Source organism: Heterocephalus glaber, unplaced genomic scaffold (genome assembly GCF_053883595.1).
Source record: "Heterocephalus glaber isolate CG9 unplaced genomic scaffold, H.glaber_assembly_v1.0 deba00000901, whole genome shotgun sequence".
NCBI lineage: Eukaryota > Metazoa > Chordata > Mammalia > Rodentia > Bathyergidae > Heterocephalus > Heterocephalus glaber.
The window spans coordinates 2,690,350-2,713,338 of NW_028258171.1; the positions used below are offsets into that span (position 1 = coordinate 2,690,350).

Below are 22,989 nucleotides of genomic sequence, written 5' to 3' on the forward strand. Positions count from 1 at the left end.
CTAAGGCAATCACTACAACTGTTTTGTCTTATACTAGGGAAAATAGTAATCAGTAACTTGCATTTGTGTTTTTACATGCCAAATAGAATATGGGACTATTTTAGCCAGCCTTTTCTCTTCATTCTTGGGTGTGAAAGAAGTTGATAAAGGTGCCTTTACTGTGTAGATTGTGGATGCTCTGAGGACCTATGAGTTTCAAGTGCTTAGTGAATTTAGAATGGACCTTAAAGGAATAGCCTTGTTTTGCTAGTAAAAGTTGCCTAAATGACTGGATAGACAACAGAAACTTCTCAGAGCTTTCTCTGCCCTAGGGCCCAGGGAAGAATCTCAGATTTACCATCTCTGGAGGTGACCTCTTTTGCAGAAAAAGTGCCCTAATTTAACTGTTAACCTATTTTCCTCTCTTTCAAGGAACTAAAAAGCAGTGGTTTAAATCTCTTGGTTTGCTAGCAATACTTTTTTCTCTAAACATGATTGTTATGGCTGAACTCAATTGTAACTTGTGCTTTGAGAGTACCTACTGGAGTAAGGATATGAGTTACCTGGGGAAGATAAGATCCCGTGCTGGTAAAGGGTAGATAGTCCAGTCTGGTTTTATTTTCTGGGTCTCTCTCCAGATGGTAGCTACCTACCCTGGGGGTGGAATAAACCTTGGGGGGGGGTCACACTGGGGAGACCCTAGGGGGCACAGGAATCAACTAGAGACTTATGGGATACCATATTTATTTCTCTTATTTCAGATTGGGACCCAATATCTGAACCTCATACTCCTTTGGAATGTATTAAGGAGCAATTTAGTATTTCTCCACATCTTTGCATGGCGTGCCTACCTCCTAAAGGCAAGTACATGGAGGAAAGTACTGTGATACTATCTCACAATTAAAATTATATTGTAAAAGAAAAAATGGTCAAAATCATCTTATGTTGAGATTTTCTTTACATTAAGAAATAATTCTTGCTTGTGTTTAAATGTAAATGTGGGCCTTAGAAAAATGGGAGACCCCTGACCCTTAAGACATTCAGTACCTCTAAGCCTGAGCCTACTCCTCGCCCTTTAGAACCCGAGTACAAAGTTTCCAAGACAACTTTATGCCTTGATCACTAGGTGCTGAGGGTGAACTTTCTAGGCCAGCCATAATTAAAACCCCCATGAGGCTATAACCATCCTTAGCTAAGTTGTTCAGATCCCTCAAAGACAACATCCTTTCCAGGCAGTAAATGGCAAATATGGGACTACCTGTGTTCGTGTGTCTTTTTCTCTCAGTAATCTTAGACAAATCAAATAAGACTTAAAAGTTTTTAGATGACCCTGATATGTACATTGAGGTCTTCAGAGGACTTACTCAGACCAATGGACTAGATTAGAAAGATGTAATGTTGCTCTTAAATCAAACATTGATTTCTGATGAGAGATAAGTAGTATTACAAGCTGCTACCACATAAAGAGACAAATATTATCTTAATTTTAGAAGCTCAAAAGACGGGCAGACAGGGAAACAACTGGTTCTACCTGGAATACAAGCAGTTCCTATACAAGACCCCTACTGGCCTGTCAATCAGGTAGGAGATTAAAATAGAAGACATTTTCTTTTTTTGTTTGTTTTTTCCTTCCAGTACCAGGAATCAAACTCAGGACCTTGCACTTGTGAGGCAGGCACGGTGCCACTGAGCTAAGTCCCTGGCCCTATAAAATAGAAGACATTTTCAGGCAAGTATTCTTGAAGATCTAAGAAACATGAGAACTAAGCCCTTCAGTTATTTTAAATTGTCAACTATTTACCAGGAAAAAGATGAAGACATTCCTAGATCCTGATTTGATGAAAAGAAATCCTATAGTTTTTCTCAAGTCACAGTCTTACAATATGTAGCTGGTATAATGTTATGTGTCCCCTCAGAAGGGCTTTCTATCCAAGACATCTGCTCTGCTGAATTTTCTAAGAGACAGGGGTTATAATGTTTCTAGATCTAAGGCACAACTTTGCAGCCTTGAGGTAAAATATTTAGGCCTTATTATATCTAAGGGAACCCAAAGACTGGGGGAAAAAGAATTAAACCAATTCTTTCCTTTCCATAGCCCAAGACTCTAAAACAGCTAAGGAGATTCCTAGAAATTATAGGCTTTTGTGGCCTTCAGATAGCAGGATATAGTGAGATTTTGTGACCTCTCTATTAGCTTATAGAAAAACCCAAGAGACAGACACCTGGGAACCTTATTCCCAGACCACATTCCAGAAGCTTAAACAAGCACTTCTAAGTGCCTGCCACAGGACACCATTTCAGTTTGTATGTTAATAAAAGGTGAGACATGGCTTTGGGTTTATAAACAGGTTGTCTTATGTGTGTGTATCTGTCTGTTCAATTTGTTACAACATGTACACTGTTTTGTTTGTGCTTTTTTCTTTTGGCATTTTGGATTTTTTAAAGATATTATATTTTGGGAATCCTTCATTGGTCAAAAACAATGTGTTAATTATTATGATCTGGCTCTCATAGGTCATCTAAAATTTTGTTAAGATAATTAGACTCTTGGGCTTAGGAAACCTACTGGACAGGACTCCTCTTGGTAAATAAAGGAGTGGCTGCCTGGAAAAATTTATTCCAGCCTTTGTTCACAAAGGGGACCCCAATAATTTCCATAGCCTTGTGGGAAATACATTGCTAAACTTATTATTGCGATATGTATACATTGGTCATGGTCTAAGTTTTCTGTGGGAAAACAAGGTTTTATTTTAAATGTTCTTGGTACAAAAAAAAAAATCCAGGGACAAAGGGTTTCATGTAGCTGATACTCATTGTTATTTCATGGTGTATATATTCATGTCTTCTGCATGTCCAAGTCTTCTAGGACATTGTTTATGGTAATGATTTTTGACTCAGGTATCTGCCTTTCTCTTGCACTCCAGCTACTTGTGAATGTACTGAATGTACTTGGGGGCCTTTGTCTTTGCTGCCATCAGCAGGACCCAAGACTCAGTTTCTCCACTCTAAGTCTTGTTTCTGTCTGTTCTTGAATTTGCCTTGTGCTGTGGTGGCTCACAGGCCAGGACCTATGGCAAAGATCCTGATAATGTCCCCTTCTCCATTCCCTACATGTTTCCACATCAGAAAAATACCTGTTACCTGGCAAGTCAGGACCTTAAACCACAGAGCTGGAAGTGATCCATGGTCATGGTATTGAGGGATAGCAAGTAGCTTTCAACTTGGGCACCAACTTTATTGGAAGGGCCTACCTTTATTAAAAATCTATATGGTTCTGTGGTTGAACCACAACCTCTACATGAAGTGTATATGGTACATATTTGCCAGCCCTGGCCTAATATAAGCCCTACTTTTTGAAGGACTTGCTCATGGTCCCCTGCTAGTTGTGCAACTGAGACTGGGACCTAGGACTCCTTAGTCTTTCTGCTGAGAGTTTAATTCAGGAAGTAATTCCCCAGTCTCCTTTCTTCCCTAAATGCTGTGGAGAGTTGCCTCTCTCTTGTTGTCAAGATTGCCTATAGATTTCCAGTGCAGTTGGGCTGTGAATCAACCCTCACAGTTCTTGGCTTCTCTTCATGGGGGCTAGTGAAAGGACTACATTAGGCTTCCCTCATTTCTTAATCATTACACTTAATCCTGTACTGGTAGTTGTGTCTGTCTTTAGCCTACAGGCTCAAAGAACTAGGGAAAGGCTCTACTTCCAACAAGTATGACCAGCTCTGTTGTTGTCTTTGTGCATTTATAGACTTGGGAGTAACTTTGAGGTGGGTATTATGTAATTGTAGCTCATATAGACTAAGATGGCAGGTGAACACCTCTCAGTGAGTCAGCCCCTCCTTACTCCTAACAGCTGTTAGTGTACTGACAAAACAATCATCTTCTGCCTCTTTTGCCTGCTGGTCTTCCATCCTCTCCTCCTTCTCTGTGTGGTAAATTCTCCCTTTAGTTCTATCAGCCAGTATCAGCTCAATACTAACCCACACCAAAACAGAGCAGTCATCAACACCTGAAGTGAGTCCTTCAAATAAGAGTAAATAGCTGAGTGTCGTGGTGATATAGGACCTCCCAATGATATAAGGGAAATAACATAACTCGCAACCTGTGAGATTTCAGTTATGCTGAGTTTGTATTCCCCAGAATCAAAGAATGAATTCTAAGGAACAACTGAGGTTAAGAGTAGGAAATATGGGGCAATCCACTTTCCCGTCCCCCTTCTGTCTCTCTTAGGCAGAAGCTTTCTTTCGGCCAATAAATTTTTCCTACTCTTAACCTCTGTGGTTCCTAGTGAGAGACCTTAAGTTAGCTTAAGAGACTCCATTTTGTCTGAACTGCCCCAGTCCTGATGGGAAACTGTCCTCTGTGTGGACTCTGAAAGGGGGGGGGCAGATCTTATCTCATGTTTGAACTCCTGTGTGTTGTCTCAACACACCAGTTGTTCTTATCTCATGCCTATACTCCTGCTTTTGATTGATGTTTAAGGGTTTAGACAAACAACCACAAGAATGCATATGGAACCCACTCATCATAAATAACAGGATGTGTGTTTACATTTTATAAGGGCTGGTTTTACAATATGTATCTGGTAACCCAGAGGTGCTAACCACACATTCTTTCTCCCTTCTGTAGATAATGCTTACTACAGAGCTAGGGAGGGGGGAAGAGGAAAGGGTTTTCTTTATAAAAACCGACCAAAAGTTCAGTCTGAGGCCAGTCTCCTTGCAGGGGATTTGGTCCCGGCCGGAAATAAAGTTCTCTGTGGACTTTACATCATGTTGTGACTTGGGTGATTATTGCTGTCAGGGATTTAGCCCCAACACCTAGAATTCATTCTTCAATATTTTTTTGGATATCTAGCAGGTTTGGGAGTTACATTTTTTCCCCCATATCATTTTGGAGGTCTTCCACCAAGATTACTGGTCAGAGGTAAGAGTTTGCTTTTATTCCATAGGTTCTAACTTTGGTCTTTTTGCTTCATAGATTGTTACTTTTCATTTCATAGGCTCTGGACATTTGTTTCATAGATCCTGATTTTTGTTTCATAAATTCTGGTCTTTGTTTCAACTTTTTGTCTCAAAAGTGTCTTAATTTTTAGTTGTATGATTTAAATGTTTGCAAACTTCTTGTTTTTCTTATTCATTGTCCTTTGTTAAAATTATGTTTTATTTTTGTTTTGTACATGTTGCATTTGGACTTAGTTGCTTAAAAATGTTGTGAAATGTGTCCCTTATAAAATCATCTCAGATAAAGACAGTTTAGGCTTTTATCTGTTTCTTATAGAATGCCAAACAGTGGTTACTCTGCCAGCTAGTAATTGCCTTTAGGGCAGTTGCCACTATCAAAGCAGAGGACAGGTTTCTCCAGTCACCCTCTGGTGAATCTCCACTCCCATTGACACCAGTGGTGGGTGGAACATTGACCCGATAGGCAATTGAGTTCCTTTTGGAGACAAATCTCTGATTTTGTGGAACTAGCAGAAACTCAGGTGACAACTGAGGGGTCATGGCCAGGGCTACTCTCTGGCTGATACCCAAAGGTCCCTCAGAAGAAATTAGCTCACAGCAGCCCATCTGAGTAATCAGCAGAAAATCTCCACATCTTGTCCCTATCTGACAACACAGTGAGGTGAAAGGGAAACTGTCAGTGATCATCAGATATCCTCTGTCTCAGAGTGATCTGAAACAATCCTGTTAGAGCCCTTTCTTAAGCCTCTGTTAAGAGTTGAGCTACAGGTTTGAACTGCTTTCTCTACTACTAGTAAGACAGACCTCTAAATAAATGAAAAAGTAAATAAATCTTTGATAGATTAAAAGCTACCTCCCCCCCCCCACATGGTCTTCATCATTTATGTGGATAGGGGTAAAAATGTCTTTGCTGATAAGTTACGGACTTTGGAACTTTGACCATGAACTTATAGAGTTCCATATGGTGACTTTTTTTGGATGTTTAACCACTTTTAGCTTTATTTGGGGTTTTTCTCTCTCCTAGTTGAGTTAAAAACTCCCCTTGAACTTTTCTCCAAATTGTTGGGAGTTCATTTGAGAATCCTTTGTAGTCAGACCACTCCTCCTTCCAGGATGTCAGATGAAGGCAACTCACAACAACTGTTTTGTCTTACACTAGGGAAAATAACAATCAGTAACTTGCATTTATGTTTTTACATGCTAAATAGAATATTGCACTATTTTGGTCGGCCTTTCTCTTCATTCATGCATGCTTGTAGGAAGTTGATAAAGGTGCCTTTACCATGTAGATTGTGGCCCCTAGGAGGACTTATGAATTTCAAATACTTAGTGAATTTAAAATAGGCTTTAAAGGAGTAGCCTTATATTGCTGCTAAAAAAAGTTGCCTAAATGACTGGATAAATAACAGAAATTTCTCAGAACTTTATCTGCCCTAGGGCCCAGGGAAGAATCTCTGAACAATATCTGGAGGTGATCTCTCTTGCAGGAAAAGTGCCATAATTTGACTGCTGACCTATTTTCCTCTCTCTCTTTCAAGGAACTAAAAAGCAGTGGTTTAAACCTCTTGGTTTGCTAGCAATACTTTCTTCTCTAAACATGATTGTTATGGCTGAAGTCAATTGTAACTTGCACTTTAAGAGTACCTACTGGAGCAAGGATATGAGTTACCTGAGGAAGATAAGATCACACTGGTAAAGGGCAGATAGTCCAGTCCAGTTTTATTTTCTGGGTCTCTCACCAGATGGTAGCTACCTACCCTGTTGTGGAATAAACCTTGGGGGATGCCCTAGGGGACACAGGAATCAAGCAGACTTATGGAGTGCCATATTTGTTTCTCTTGTTTCAGATTAGGAACTCCATATCTGAACCTCTTACTCCTTTGGAATGTATTAAGGAGCAGTTCAGTATTTCTCTGCACCTGTGAGTGATGTGTCTACCTCCTAAAGCCAAGTACACAGAGGAAAAATACAGGATGCTGTCTCACAATTAGAATTACACTGTAAAAGACAGAAAATGGTCAAAGTCCTCTTATGTTGAGATTTTCTTTACATTAGGAAGTAATTCTTGCTTGTGTTCAAATGTAAATGTGGGCCATAGAAAAATGAGAGACACCTCACCTTTAAGGCATTCAGTACCTCTAAGCCTGAGGCTACTCTTCGCCCTAACCACCAGGTGCTGATGGCCAGCCATAATTAATCTTTATGAAGCTACCTCCATCCATAGCTAAGTTGTTCAGGTCCCTCAAAGACAATATCTCTTGCAGGAAGTAAATGACAAATAGGGGACTACCTGTGTTCATGTGTCTTTTTCTTTCAGTGATCTAAGACAAATCAAATGAGACCTAAAAAAGTTTTCAGATGATCCTGATGTGAACATTGAGGTCTTTGGAGAACTTACTCAGACCTATGGTCTAGATTAGAAAGATGTAATGTTGTTCTTAAATCAAATATTGATTTCTAATGAGAGACGAGTAGTATTACAAGCTGCTACTGCAAATAGAGACAAACATTATCTTAATTTTGGAAGCTCAAAAAACAGGCAACAAGGGGAATAACTGGTTCCTACTGGAACATAAGCAGTTTCTATACAAGACCCCTACTGGCCTGCCAATCAGATAAGAGATTAAATAGAAGACATTTTCAGGCATGTATTCTTGAACATCTAAGAAAGATGAGAACTAAGCCCTTCAGTTAAATTGTCAACTATTTATCAGGAAAAAGATGAGGACATCCCTGGATCCTGATTTGATAGAAGGAAATACTATAGTTTTTTCCAAGTCAGTCTTGCAATATGTAGATGGTATGCTGTTATGTGCCCTCTCAGAAGAGCTTTCTAGCCAGGACACCTGTGCTCTGCTGAATTTTCTAACAGATAGGGGTTATAATGTTTCTAGATCTAAGGCACAACTTTTCAGCCTTGAGGTAAAATATTTAGACCTTATTATATCTAAGAGAACCCAAAGACTGGGGGAAAAAAGAATTAAACTAGTTCTTTCCTTTCCACAGCCCAAGGGTCTAAAACAGCTAAGGACATTCCTAAAATTACAGGCTTTTGTGGCCTTCATATAGCAGGAGATAGTGAGGTTGTGTGACCCCTCTATTAGCTTATAGAAAAACCCAAGAGACAGACACCTGGGAACCTATTCCAAGACCACATTCCAGAAGCTCAAACAAGCACTTCTAAGTGCCTGCCACAGGACACCATTTCAGTTTGTATGTTAATAAAAGGTGAGACATGGCTTTGGGAGTGTTTCTACAAGATCAGGGACCTGCTCAACTGCCTGGAGGGTATTAAAATCATAAATTAGATATTATAGGGGCTGGGGATTTAGCTCAGTGGTTCTAAAGCTTGCTTCACAAGCACAAGGTCCCGAGTTTGATCCCCGGTACCAATAAATAAATAAATAAATAAATAAGATATTATAGATTCAGAGTAGTTCATTAAAAGGGTAAGCCCTAAACTATATAGTTAGAACACTTTCATTCTCTTTCAAGAGGCAAAAACCAGCCATTTGGGTTCTTTGATTATTGGTTTGATTTTCTGCTTGGCAATTCAGTTGGAGTCAATCATACCTTTTGTCCCTGGAGATATATTTTGCTAAGGATTATAGATCCACTCTGAAAAAGCTCCTGATCTTAATTGTCCTTCTACACATGAGATGGTTAATATTTAGCTCTTGTGCCATACTTAAAGATACTCTTCTGTCCCTTCTGCACTGTTCTGCCCCTGAGAAATAACACAGTTTGATTCAAGGCACTTCCCTTTTCTGTGGCTGCTGGATTTCAAGACAAAGCTTCCAGAATGGTGACTTTCCCCTCCCTGAAATCCTTCCAGAGTAAAGCTGACCTTCACTTATCTCTGGACCACATAGAAAACTGGTCTAGGTTTAATCCTGAAACTCTCAAAAAATAAATGTGAAAGTTTTTGTCCAAATTTATCTGTGTTTCAGATCTCAGGAAAAATTAGAGAATGATAGCAGCTAACCTGGCTCTAGCCACTTCCATGTACCTTTAGCCTGCTGTCACTGGACAAGATAAAGTCCAAGGGACACCTTAGATTGAGCACAGTACAGAAAGGATAGATAGGGATGCCTTCTTTTCCTTTGTTTTGTTTTTTTTTCAAAATGGGAAAAACTGTCATAGGTAGACATCTGCAGCACAGCAGGTTGGTGCCTTGGCAGGCCTTCTTCCCTCACTGTTTGAAATTCATACTTAGCTCCAAAGAGTGTCACCTAGTCTCTTCTACACACAAACCTAGCCTGAGTGGACCCCCATTGGAGATAGTTAAAAACCTTTAATGGTCTGTCACTTTAGAGAAAACAATTATATGTAGCTATCAAACAACTATGGTTATCAAAGCAACAGTGAGAAGCCTTATAGCTGGGTATTCCAGTCAGATAAACTGTCAGCTTAGGGCTGATCTTAAAACTGTTTTTGCTTTCACAGGTGTAGAAGATTTTTATTCCTTTTGATTCTTATTACAAGAGATCTCTGTTAATCTCCAAAGTTCTGACTAGTCTTATTTATAGTTATAAACCTAAAAATTTTGAAAATTATTATAATTCAACTTGGCCAAATACATCTGTGTGCACTTTAGTTTATAAACAATTTGTCTTATGTGTGTGTCTGTCTGTTCAATTTGTTAAAATGCATAGAGCTGTTTTGTTTGAGGTTTTTTTCTTTTGGCATTTTGGATTTTTTAAGATGTTTGTCTGTAACTCAAGTTGGCTTATAGATAAATGTAATTAAAGACATGCTTCCCTCAGGTTGCCAGATTATCCAAATAATGTCAACTGGTTTTACAAATATATTGTTGTCTATATATAATATCTTGGGAATCTTTCATTGGTCAAAAATTGTTAATTGCTATGATCTGGCTTTCATAGGTCATCTAAAAATTTGTTAAGATAATTAAATACAGACTCCTGGGCTTAGGAAAACTACTGGACAGGACTCCTCTTCGTAAATAAAGGAGTGGCTGCCTGGAAAAATTTATTCTAGCCTTTGTTCACAAAGGGGACCCCAATAATTTCTATAGCCTTGTGGGAAGTACATTGCTAAACGTATTATTGTGATATGTATACATTGGTCATGGTCAAATGGCTAAGTTTTCTGTGGAAAAACAATAAGGTTTTATTTAAAATGCTCTTGGTACAAAACAAAATTAAAGGACAAAGGGTTTCATGTAACTGATACTCATTGTTATTTCATGGTGTACTGAATATCATTCATGCCTTGCAGGTGTACAGGTCTTCTAGAATATTGTTTATGGTAATGATCTTTTTAAACTCAGGTATCTGCCTTTCTCTTGCATTCCAGCTACTTGTGGTAAGAGGTACATGTCAAGCCAGCATGAGAAAACCAGTCAAATAGTAGTTTTCTTAAAAACTCATGTGATGTATGTTATATGTGTCACCACACTTAGCTATGTTCAGTTGCCAAACAGTTGAAACAATGTCACACTAAAATTAGAGGCTAGACATTATGTACTCCTAAGGTACATCTATAGGCCAATAGGTATGTTCTCTTTAGATGGCATCCTACTAAAGGATAATAAATAAGTTTTTTTTAATGTCATTTAATGTCTTGTGATCAGATAGAGGTGTTTGACTGAAAGACTATTCTGTACTAAGATGGACATATAAATGTTACAAAGAAAATGTCATCATGATTGTCATGCTAAAATACTATGCATAGCTCTTGATCTTAAGTTTCTCTATAATATATAACTGTTTGTTAACATTCTGCAGGAATACAACTACTAAAACAACCATGGTTGGTAAGAAAAAACAGCCCTCTAACTGATTTATACTTTAAAAGTGCTTGATGTCTTAACTATTTTAATAGTTAAACTCACTGCTCCTACTGAAATACTTATGTCACTGATCTTCTCTTCTGGGTGTTCAACAACTGAAGTTTGGAGACTAAAACTAGAAAGGTAACAGGGCTATGAAGACAGCCAATATCTTGGCCCTGGCTCCTCAAGGTCAACAAAGATCCATGACACAAAGGAACCTTTCTTACAGGATCCTACATCTTTGGTAAGTCATTCAACCTCCTGAGCAGGGAGATTGCTGGGCACCAGAGGACAAATGTACTGTGTGCCAAAGGAGGGTCACAAAGAGGGAAAAATCTCAGTATGGTCAAGGAAGGCTGTGACCCATCCTGACAGCTGACACTGACAGAGGAGCTGAGAGGCTTTATGCATGGTTCCAAAGTAATGCCTGAGGAGACTTAAGTGACCTTGTTAGATAGCAAGAAGTTCATACTGATTAACACAGGTCTCACTTTAACTTGGTCTTAAAAACCTGGCAGAAAAGAATAACCAAATGAGGTATAAAATAATGCCATAGTAATAAAGGTAGATATAAAAAGGGGCTCCTATAGTTGTTGACCCATTCTGGCAGTTTCTAGCTACATTAGTAGCTGACCACAGTTATGGATCATTAGGAAAAAACTAGGGTAAAATCTATAAGAGCTCAGCTAGAGTTTTAAATTTCTTAAGCGAGGTTCATTCTTCAAATTGTCTCTTCTTACAGCTAAAACTAAAGAGATTTATAACAAAGTATCAGACTTATACATAACCTTTATCAATGAAAGAATCTAAGAGTCAGCATGTTATAATCACTATTTCAATTTCTAAGTATGACTTTCTCCCCAACCTGCCCTTCCATTCTAGTGTGCTCATGCTTAGATTATACATGCTCTAATTTCTTAAAAGTTTTGTTTATTCTTGCCTAGAGGCTGCCAAACTCTAAGCAGTCATACAAATGGAACCAATGACAAACATGCTAGACTTCTTCTACTGGGATCCACCAGATTGACTTTGTAAACAGGTCCTAACTGCTAAACTATACAATGCCACTTCTATGTTGGATTCTTAAGTCCCCTGGACCTTCTTCTTATCCTCTGTGGGAGGCTGTTACTAGTTCCTTCAAGTGGAAACCCTTGTTGGCTATACTCATAGCAGTCCTACTGACCTTAGTATTTGGTCCATGTATTCTTAACTGTTTCTTTGGTTTTGTCCCCTCCAGACTTAAAGTATAAGGCTACCCAAGATGACAATGCCTGGTGCCTATCAAAGGCCTTTAGATAGACCCTCTGTAGAGTAACTCTGATTGGTGATCACAACTGTGACCCTCTTCAGCTGGAAGTAGCCGGAGCAGTCTTTGCCCTTTGCCCCCTCACAGCAGTTAGGGGTACTTCTTCAGAGGGGTGGATATTGCAGATAGGTAAGTTAATTAGATATCTTGTAGGCAGTTAGACAGGGCCATCCCACAAGGAGACAACATTGAGGACAGTGAAGACACATTCAGTGAAGGCTGGCATTATAAAAGGAGAGAAGGCCTGGGGATTTAGCTCAGTGGTTCCCGTGACTGCCTCACTAGCGCAAGGTACTGAGTTTGATCCCCCGACCCCCCCCCCCTGCCCAAAAGGAGAGAAACTACCACACCCATGTAGGATGAATAGCAGTGATTGATATTCTAAACAGGTATCAATCACCTTGATGGGGGCCTAAGGTCTTCACCCAGCCTCTCCAGGAAATATCCCTGACCCACCCTTACTGAAAATCCATGCATGCTTGCTACATGACTTGCTCCCCCATTAGACCCCCAATCAATATTACCTGGGTGACTGTACTTGTAATCTCATTGGTTGGTCATGGTTTTGTCCCACCTCATGCCCACCTTGTAAATTTCCATTGGGTCTTATAGTTTTGTCCCACTTTGTACCTGCCTCACCACGTGGCTTTGCTGTATAAAACATCTTTGAAAAGTGGGGTGGGTGGGCAACCCACTTTCTGGTCCCCCTTCTGTCTCTCTTAGGCAGAAACTTTCTTTCTCTCAATAAAGTTTTCCTACTCTTAAAAAAAATTAGAATACCTTGGGCTGCTAAGTGATCCTCTCTTGGTATATTTTAGGCCCATAATCTCCAAATAAGAGAAAAAAAATGACCTTAAACCAGTTACATTTTGTTAGAACTCAAAGTATTAATAGTAATATCAGGTGTAGAGACCTAATTTTTATGTCTTTTTATGCTATATCTGGAAGATTTTTTAAAAATAAAGATTATGTATAACCATGATGAGAATCACTTTAAGAATAGGCATTTATGAGTCAATTATGAATTGGACATGACTCATGTCCAACTTTTACTTTTCAAGTGTCTTTTCAGGATAATCTGTTGTATTTATAGTAATATGAATCAGATAAGTAACCCAGGTCTGGTCAGGAGAATGGTCTGTGTACAGATGTGGGCCTCTATCCCTGTGTTGTCCAAATGCTCCTAATTTCACATTTCTTATTTACACCTGCCTGCACAGGGACATATCATTCTGGAGTTAATAAATCCATCTTTTTTGTTTTTGTTTCTGTGTTTCCAGAGACCTTTTGTTAAGGACAATGATCATGATATCTTGTGTTGTCAACATTATGGCACCAAATGTTAACGTCAGAGTGTACCCGTTTCTCTTTCTACTTTTGAGACAAGTGCTGGATGCATCCTACTGGTTATAACTCTTGTACTCTTCTGAGGTGACAGGAAGGATCAGCTCTACTCCACTCCAAGGGTTCATGAACACCTTGCTCCTTCCTGGGCTATCTAGTAAATATGGTCCTATTTGAAGGAAAAGCGTAGAGCCCAGTGAGGGTGGGATGTATCGCTGCAGTAAAATCTAATATTTTAAAAAAATGTTTTTCCAATAGTAAGAAAAATACAAATGCAGGTATATTGATGGAAGCTAACTTGTTATTTGAGGAAAACTTTATGTCTGTTCCAAGGAGGACACTGAATTGCCCTAAATTTTACTTTCTATTTTATTTTTATCCAGAGAGCTGTCATTGAGATTCACTGGTCACTGAATCAGTGTATACATTTATTCACTTTACACTTCCCCACTGCATTTTCTAGAATGGTCTGCACACCAAAGATGCTCACAAATTTTATTGACCTACTGACTGACATTTTAGAATGTCACACAGCCTGACAGACATTTTACCAGCCATTGAGGGATTGCATGCTACTGGTAGAAATTATTAACTTGCAGAAATCATTACTGGGCTATGCCATGAACACTACTTTCAGGTACAGTTTTTATAGAAAGGAATGTCATGAATTTATCTCAGATTCAGGAACAATTTGTTTTTTTTTACTTTATTTTATAAACATGAACTGTATACTTTTTACCACTGTCTTTTTATTACTCCAAAACACAATTTATGTACTGCTAACAGAAAATTAGCTACATACTCAATCACCTAGTGCTTTAAAGTAAAACAAAATTGAGATGGCTGATGAGGTCTTCTAATCTCTTCTTCAAACTCTTCTATGTAAAAAACAAAAGTAGTATTAAAAGAATGAAGATAGAGAAATGCTCTTCAATTTTCCTGAAGAGATAAGATTTCTATATATCACTGTATAGCCTGTGAGAATAAATTATTCCAGAGAAGATTTTTGAATTAATGAGTAAAGAAATGGTTTGTGTGCAAAGTGGGCATAAACTCCCAGAAATAGATGTAAAATCTAAGAAGGACCAAAATCACAAAAATGAGAGGAAGAGAAAGTTTTGATGAAAGTAGAAGACATGTACATTTTGGGCTAAGTGTTATTCTAATTTTAGATAAGCATTGGTTGTGGAAATCTGTAACTCTCATTTTACTTATTTTTTGAAGTATGTAGACATTCATTCATAACTTAAAGACTGACATTATTTCTTGTTAAACATAACCAAACTTTCAAATTCTCAGAGCAGATTTGGCAAATTTTTCACAAATTTCCTGACCAAGAAATTTAATAGTAACTTGCTGATGGTATAATACTTTGCATTTATTTGACACATTAACTATTATATGTATATTTTACATGTGTTACCTTATTTAAAAATTCTCCCATGTGAACATTTGGGCAGATAATGAAAGTGAAGTTAAATGACTACCTGAAGTTTCATTGCTAGTAAAGGGCAGAGTAAGGACCAAAAGGCTCACTCTTCTCATCCTGTCTTCAATTCTCTTTCTTTCATTACAATAATGGTTTCCGATGTCAGCAATTTTATCAGTGAGAAACTACTTTTCTCTCTGGTTGGAGAAAATTGCCTTTGCCTTTTGCAGTGTCTTTTAGCCTTATTGTGAAGTGTATTTGTAGAACAATGCCAGCTTTGAAATGCCATGTACTTCACGTTCAGGAATTTCGCCCAACTTGAAGTGATGGAGTGATGTCGGCCTGAGGCAGGGAATGTCGCTGCTTGCTTCTGTGAGTTGGGCTGGACCGGGTATGCTCCTCAGAGCCTGGACAGATGGATGAGGGATGCCAGGCTCTCTGGGGATGAGGTACAAATGGTCTGTATTGCAAAATCTTTTCAGAAAGCTCCAACATGAGTGGGTTCAGAAGGGTCATCAATGGGCATGAGGAGTGTGCATTGTACCTGGGACATCTGGCAGCAGCTATAAAATCTAATCACAGGGACTATAATTCAGAGGCATATTCTGGTCTATCCTCAGGCACATCACCAGTGGGTCTCAGACAATGCAGATGGGACAGGAATCTATAAATTCAGTGAATACTCACTTTTCAAGGTCAGTGAATTTGCTAAGCTCCTAAGGTTCCTACCATCTGTGAGACTGGGACTCTCTAAGCCAGATACTGGTTCAATTTTCTTGGGACAGCTTTGTTGATACTGACTTTGCGTATAAGATCAACTCTTATTTCTTAATAATGGACATGTTACACATAATTAAGAGTTCTAAATATGACACTTCAGGAATGGTTTTGAAGCACAGTTTATTTTTCAAGGTTGTCCTTCTAAAGAGGAAGACAAATTATAAAACCCATGCAAATAATTATTAATGACAATTCAAGGAGAATCAGTAAAAGTATTTCTAAATTCTCAGAGATCAGTGACAATCAGATACTACTGAAATGGTTTCACTTCAGGTTAAAATAATGTAACTGATGATTATAAATTGATTGAAGAGAAAAAGAAAGGTCATGTGTCTAAACATTTGGAGTGTTAACAATACCAATAATATCTTAAACTAATAATCATGATTAAATTCTCCTCATCAGTTTATTTGGTCCTATTTAATTAGTTTTTTATTTAGGTCAGTACTGTTTTCAGGAAGTCAGCTCCTTCTAGATTGAAAAATATCCTGGAAATCCTGACTGTCCACTGGTGTGAACTGAGGTTGTTCAAGTGAATCAGCCTGAAGCTGGCAGTCAAGTCTGTTCTTTATATTACCAATAATTAGACCACAAGGAGAGTATTTGCCATGACATTACAAGAATACCTTCTTTATTGAAGGCACAAATTCTAGCTTGTAGAAGAATCTTCCAGCAAGCATAAGAGAAAATAGAAATAACCTTTGGATGATAAAGGCTGAAGACTGGTTAATCTTATTACAATAACTAATAAAGACAGAATGGAGGGCAGTAAAAGTCTTTTAGGGTACAGTGAATAATGAAGTCATGAGGGTTTTGTCAGTGTTTCCCCAAGTGCAAGAATGTATTATGGATAGTGAGGACATTAATAAATTTCATTAATACATTTCAGTGGTCTTCCCATAAAATATCTACTTTCTGAAATATTTGTTTTAATAACATTTGCCTATATGTGAAAGATGATCAAAACTGAATGTTTATATTAAAGCAATTATTATAGTAAAGAACACTGTACCATTAATCCTTCCCCTCACTTTGGACACACCCATAGTTGCCGGCAATTTCTGGAGCAATTCTGGAAGTCCTCTTTTAAGAGTATCTTTACAGATATGATAAAAATTTGATGAATGCTGCTACATGCCATCCATAGAAAAAGAAAGATCATAAGAAAGATTACAGAGTGTCCTCATCAACTTTATTGACCATATCTGCCATTGTGCTACTTCTGGCACTTTTCCCAAAGTCAAAATGACCACGAAAGATAAATGTTTTCAATCAACTCAGGACATCCAGGCAGCCGCAATAGAATGACTAAAGGCCCTCAGGAAAGAGGAGTTCCAGAACTGCTTCAGAAAGTGTAAAGAAGGATGAGAGGTGTGTTTGAAGAAGGGGATTAATGACAATTTGTCTTTTACTGTAATATACTGTGTTTTAAAAATTTAAACATTCACTGCGTATTTTTATCACATCTCATACACTTAGCCCAGGGGAAGTTGAGTTGGTCTTCTGATTTGATAATGTTGCCATGGTAACTCTTACAATTAGTTGAGGTACTTAAGATATACTGTATGGAAGAGATCAGTATTTTTAGCATTTCTCTTTTTTATAAGATAAAAGGTCAAATAGTTGTGCTTTTCCAAGGGCCCTCTGGGAAATTTCTAAGATTACTTTAGGTGTAAAGGACATCCAGGAATTTTTTTATGGTATTTGTTTATTCTAAATTTTTGATTTTGTCTTTGGAAGGCAAAAGAGCTATTAAGAAATACTTAGTTATTTGATTAAAATGCAGTCATGGAGACCTGAGAAATACTCAGTTACTAAGTAGTCACAATGGTTGTAAAGTATTTTAAAATAAGTCGGAAGAATATAGCAGAATTGTAATGAAACAAATCATTCACAAATAAAGAACTTGTTTTTTTGAGTTTTTAAGACAATGACAAGTTTATTATAAAGTCAACAAAAAGCACGTAAGGTTTTTCTGGTAAAATACAGCATGTGTGCTAGTGAGCCAGATTGGGGGCAAAAAAATACAACCCTTTACTAGCCTTTCTTAGGGACTCTAACACCAATTTATCATTTTAACAGAGAGAAAATCAAATTTTTTCTCTGCTTTGATATAATACTTGGCAATGAATTTTTAGGAGTCAGTCCTATCATTAGTTATTATCTTCTCATCAAAACTATGTGGGCTCATCAAAACCTTACATTTCAAGGTTTCTTTTCACATTAGGTATGATAAACCAAGGTAAGTAAAGTTCACTTGCTTTAAAATTCTTTATAACTGTCTATTCTCTCTCAAGTTTCTTTCATTACAGTTCTTCATTTTCTGGAACCAAATGAGACTCTGGTCTCTTTGAAAAGCAATAGCACATACACAGGTACATTTCTATGTCACTTTTTACCCCTGTTGTCATCTCAGCATCCTATATTGGTGATAACTTTTTCCCAAATGTAACTAAATTTGATTTCCAAGAAAAAGCTTGTGTGGATTAGAGGTGGTAGTTGGTTGAAATGATTATATCCAAAAATTTTAACAACCAGCAAAACTCATGAATATGCATAATACAATTTTCTTTCTTTCTTTCTTTTTTTTTTTTTGATACCGGAGATCGAACTCTGGTCCTTGCACTTGCGCAGCAGGCGGTGAAACCACTGAGCTAAATCCCTGGCCCCATAATACAATTTTCTATGGCTACACTCATGCCTATATAAGTTAAACTGGTAAAAAAAGAGCAATTATTTAATAAGATTCAAAGATACATTCATTCTATAGGATATAAAGATGAATAAAAATTATAAACAAATTAGTAATAAATTTTTTACTATTTTATATAGGAATTATTGTACATAGCCAAGAATTACTTACTAACTGAATATAATATTAGCCATTTTTAGCTATGTATGGATCATGGAAATTATATTTTAACTTGTCATGCTATAATATATGATTGTTATTGATAAAAAGTCTATCAGTATGACTTAATTTGTTAAACAAAAAATTATATTTTTGTTAAACATTTCTAGGAGTAATGGTAGCTTATTTAATTAGTAAACCAGAATAAGAAGTTAGTATAAACATTATGGAAACAAAATATAGCTTTTATTTTACCATATACAATCATAATTCAGAGAAAAGTCTTGTTTTTGTTTTCCTCAAAAGATTTATAAACTGACTTATAAATGGACTTTGACATAGAAAAACTCAGTTGGAAGATCTTTAAAAATTTTTAAGAACAAGAGACCTTATAATTTATTAATGAGAGGTCAAAGCTAATCTTCTTTGTGAACATGTAGACAGAGGCCTCTAGCTTCTGATCTACAGTGTCGACTATAGATGCCAAGTTCATCTGTTGTATTTCAGAGCTGTTCTCTTTACCAGTGGGCACTAAATTTCTTCTGAATGGGTCGGAGCTCACAACTGTAATACAGTCAGATCCCCAATCAGTGCAGTCACCAACACAGACTATTATCATCCAAGCCAGAAGTGCATAACAATGCAAAACCCACAAAAACACAGAGTAAAAAAAGCTAGAGTCAGCACATTTAGGGTTCTGTTCGTTCCTGGGATTTATTCTTGGAGGCAGGAAAAGTCGTGCTGGCTTAGTTTTAGAGGTGCATTTGACAGTGCAGTTTAAGATGAGATTAGGCATCTTGAATATTTCAGTGGATCCTTAAAAACACTGGTCAAGAATAGTTGTCAAGAAAATAGTGACCCTCATATAATTATAAAATGAACACAAGCAAATATCCAGCCCTATCCTTGATTTTTTTCATTCACTTATTTTTTCTTTCTGTTTTTTAAAAAATTTATTCATTTAGTCATTTGTTTTAAGTTGTGTTTATAAGGTATACTGCATGTAATCATCATTGAAAATCACAATCAATTTTTCCAGTATATGCCTAGAAAAATGACACTTTCCCAAACTTTTTTTGAGAAATGGACAATTTTCTGTTTACTTCTTGGAGATGAGGTATTAAAGCTCTCTACCTTTCAAGTATTATGGATACAGCACACACCTACAAGCCATTAGCTGTTGGTTGTGTGTTGGCCATTATCTAGTTAGTGACTATTAAAAATTATTTAACATCTAGAATACATTTTAATTTTATTATTTTAATTCCCTTTTGATAAGTTATTCTGTATGTCCTCAAGGACAGCAGAAAGATTTAATAAAGTATAAAATACTTTGATTTTTTTAATGTAAAATTTTAAATAAATATATAAGCAATATAAAAATCAACAAAATCATTTTCTTTGGCGGCTTTGGTCTTCAAAGGGAGCATTTGAAGTTCCGTTAGATGTATGGTTCTTCTTCTGTACTCCAAGGGCCACTGACCCCAGGAATCTGTGTGTGTACCTGAGTGTGTGAGTGTGTGTGTGTGTTTGGAATAATAATGCTGGAAATATTTTAATACTTCAAGAAATGGGCCTCTACTTCAAATGATTTATTTGAAATGAAAGAGAAAGCTGGATGATTTATTAAAATACTTTTTTAAAAGAAGGCAAAATGTATAAAAACAGTTTAATTAGAAAATATTATTAAAAGTTATTTTTAAGGGTTAAAAGTTTTAAAAACATAAATTAGTTTCAAGACTCTTTAGAGGCAACCAGGACAAAACCCGTTTTCTCTGTATTATGAAGTCAATATAGGACAGTTTCCATGCAGTATAAAGGAAGCTGTGAAATGACCCTTAGTTTAAAGATTGAAAATATACAGAGCTATATGAAATGAGTTGTGGATTGATGATAGAATCGTATGCTTCATCCCTGGGAAAGCTAACATTTGCACTGTTCCCACACCAAAAGGTCCCCAGAAGCTGTCAGTCAATCGTTGAGTCCCTACACTTCCTGGGCCCCTCACCTGATAACGAAATCTGACTGTGTCAGGCATGCCCAGGGCTCCTTTACCTAGCTTATCCTGTGCTCTCTTTTTTTTTGACAGCTCCAGAATGGAGTTTATTTCCTGCATTTAATGGATTTGTCATAAACCTTAATTGAATCTTCCAGATAAAAGAAATTTAGGACAACTTCAATAGTCTGGCTTGTAGAGTCCTGCTAGACTCCTCAAGACCTGAATATCAATCCAGGTACTCAGAGGATGGACTTGGATAATTGCAAATCATCCTTATCAGGCCCAAAGTATAAATCCTGTTTTGGTTTTTCTAAAGGTTCAGGCTTATGACTTTAGGAAGGAGAAAATATTTCAGGAAAATATATTTGTACCTGGTGGTTCAAATTCTCCTACTATTTTATTCTCTGAAAGAGTATCAGATAACATTTAATAATCACATTTACTAATAGGACATGTACTCCTTAGACAAAATGTGTTTTGGTAGTACAACATAAATACATTTTGAAGTGGCAACAAATCAATTTAAATTTATTTATATTTTAAGGGTAGGTAAAATAAACACATGCATACTCAGTATGCTATGTTCCTAATAATATAAAAAATTGGGCAGGATATTTAAAATTAACTGCTATTAAAACACACATGTACCATTTTATTGCTCAGAATCAAGCATCTGATGAAATATCTTTATGAACAGACTGAAGATTTATGTTTCATATGGAAGATACAGAAATGCATTTCAAAGAATAGCTGCATGTTAAAACCAATTACAGCCTATCACTTCTTTCCCATGGTCAATATTTTTCCTATTGCATAAGAAGACAAGTAGAAGAAAACCAGAGTTTATAAAATGAACTATTTCTATAAAGTGCTTGGTTTAGTCCCTCTTAGAAATGTTGGGTATAATCAAATCAGTTGTCTTTTTGACAGTTGTTTCTGAGGTCATATTATGTAAAACCAAAATTTCTGAGGAATAGGAAAAGCATTACAAAGCAGTGCTATTTTTTTGTGTGTGTGCAAAACAGAGGTGATTGATGTGGAAAATTGATACCTAAGGATATAGGGATATTTTGCTCTTATTTATGACTTCTTGAATAGGCAATTTCTTTAGTGCCCCTTTGCTTCAAATAAAACAGTGATATAAAACATTCAGTTTTGAGGTCTTCCCTTGATGTTTAAAACAATCCATATATCAAAGTTTCAATGCTTTTATATATGCTTTGAAATTAGATTTCTAACTCTACAATTGAGGTATTTCATTCCACCCTTTATTCATTTTGGAGACTTAGCTTCCATTTTATTTTATTTTTCTATTTCCCTACTAGCTATTGATTTTTTTTAATAAATGAGATATTTGAAGATTTAAGAAAAGAATAAATGAATAAGACTTATTTCTCTGCTTGCAAAATTGCCTTGACTTTTGCAAAAATCAGCTTAGTCATATCTGTGATAAATTAATGACGTGCTATTGCAATTATCTGTTGGTATAACGGTTTCTCTTTCTAGACTGTGACCTTCTCAAGAATAGGTAGCCTGTTTTAAAACCTTTATATTCTAGCAAGAGTATGGTATCTGGTCCATAGAAAATGCTTAGGGTTTATTGATCAACTTACTGAACAAATCCAAGGATGATAAGGAAGGAAGTTTACTTATCCTTAGGACAACATACCTGCTAGAGTTCCATGTGCCAGTTTTAGATGTGATAATATCCAAAAAATCAGGAACTGCATCTTTCCTTAATTGCTCCAAAAATACTTTGTCATGTTTCATTGGCTATCACACCTGTTCTTTAAGCAGTAATTGGCAATTGCAATGGCCATATCTTGATGGGCTTCCTGCAGTGATTCTCAACCCTGGATGTAATTTAGCACCATGGGGATATTTTAAAAGTAATAGCACTTGGGCCACACTAGAAATTACTCTAGAATCTCTGAATGTGTCTGAAATATGCATATTTTATTAAAATCCTGAAGGTTTTCATAATATATAGTGAAGTTGAGATCTAGCGACTATGATAGCCACAGTTACCTCTGTACACAGAAAGGCTTTCACCTCAGCTGTGAACTCAGATGAGGACATTGGTCATTAGTATTCACTCTTGCCAGGCTTCCCGTATGAATATGAGTATATGTTCATGACAGCTGACCAGAGTTAAAATCTGTGAACTGTGAAGATGATTGGGGTGAGGAAGAATTAAATCTAGGTCTTTGCTCACCTTAGCAAAAAATGCTATATTGAACCAATCAGTCAAGGATATCCCCAACAGATTTCCTAAAAATTTGTGCTCTCTTCTTTATTTGGTGTGTTTTGAGTCCTTAGGCCAAATCTTCAGATAATCTCCTTAGTCCCTCTTATCAGGCCTGCTCTTTCAAGGGGGGACGAGTGCCTTGCATGGACTTAGGTATCAGAAACACTTGGCCACCTGGGGCTACTTTTATACATTTTCTAAGCCTCATTTTTACTTATATGTAAAACTGGCATAGTAATTCCTCCATCAGACATTTATTTCAAAAATTAAATTAGTTTATGGAGGAAATACACTT

The 22,989-nt window shown here is 36.9% G+C and overlaps 1 long non-coding RNA gene across 2 annotated transcripts in view; it reads left to right on the forward strand.

The window, feature by feature from the left end:
• LOC110345463 (uncharacterized) overlaps positions 1-22,989 on the forward strand; it is a 345,632-nt gene that overhangs the window by 257,427 nt on the left and 65,216 nt on the right. For both annotated transcript variants that reach the window (XR_015450062.1, XR_015450063.1), the window contains one exon: positions 741-10,981. This is a non-coding gene — a long non-coding RNA (uncharacterized LOC110345463). The remainder of the gene's footprint in view (positions 1-740; positions 10,982-22,989) is intronic.